This window comes from Papaver somniferum, unplaced genomic scaffold (assembly GCF_003573695.1).
Source record: "Papaver somniferum cultivar HN1 unplaced genomic scaffold, ASM357369v1 unplaced-scaffold_4847, whole genome shotgun sequence".
Taxonomy (NCBI): domain Eukaryota; kingdom Viridiplantae; phylum Streptophyta; class Magnoliopsida; order Ranunculales; family Papaveraceae; genus Papaver; species Papaver somniferum.
In genome coordinates this window covers 1-967 of record NW_020647468.1, presented here as the reverse complement: position 1 = coordinate 967, position 967 = coordinate 1, and the positions used below count along the sequence as shown (strand labels likewise).

Sequence of the window (967 nt, the reverse complement as noted above, 5' to 3'; positions counted from 1 at the left end):
GAAAATCCTTGATCTCGAAAGACAGTAAGACCCTCCTTCAGACTCAGCTGGAACCAGTCACGGCATGTCACCCTGTTTGCAGTCCAGTTGTGAAAATACTCGTGACCGATAACTCCTAGAATTGCAGCATAATCTCCATCTGTAGCAGTCCCAGGTGATGCCAAAACAAGCCCTGAATTGAATATATTCAAACTCTTGTTCTCCATAGCTCCTGCATTGAAATTCTGAACGACCACAATGTTGAAAAGATCCAAGTCATACTCAAGACCATACACATCCTCATCCCACTTCATAGCTGCTTTGAGTGAAAACATGGCATGAGCAGTTTTTGGTAAATCCTGTGCTGTGGTCCAAATCTTAAGCGACACATTCCTCCCCGACCGGGTGAGGTAAGAATCATCCCTACTCTGCAACTGTCCTGCAACTAATGCAAACAAGTAACATGGTTTCTTGTGTGGATCCACCCAAACTGCATAATGCCTACCATCCTCCAGGTCTCCTTGCTCAACCAGATATCCATTCGACAGCAAAACTGGATACAGCGCCTTATCGCCTTCAACCCTGCAAGTGAACTTAGCCATAATATGTTATCTTCCTAAAACCCTGAGCTTCACATTGTGTAACAAAATTTCCAGAAGATATATACAGTCCCTGCAGTGATGTGTTTTTCTGAGGACATATCTCTGTGACAATCTGCAAAGTAAATTTTCCAGTTCTTGGAGGTGATAGGATTGTCAGATGGCGTGCATCCAGGTGATAATCTTCTTCTTTCTTCAGTTCCCTGCCATTAATTTTGATTGATACTAGCTTAACGCCCACCCCATTTAAAACCAGTGGAGAAGAGTCTGCAGCAGCTTCAATTCTTGGGTAAACAATTATGTTTTAAGAAACAATTGTGTGCTCCTCACCCAAAGAAAACATCAGATCAACTGCATCGAAGTAGTAAATCAGGCTTCTTGTAATCCTT

General features: G+C 42.7%; 1 pseudogene; it reads right to left on the bottom strand.

The window, feature by feature from the left end:
• Positions 1 to 5: 5 nt before the first annotated feature.
• On the bottom strand, positions 6 to 961 carry LOC113342886 (annotated as a pseudogene).
• Between the last annotated feature and the right edge of the window lie 6 nt (positions 962 to 967).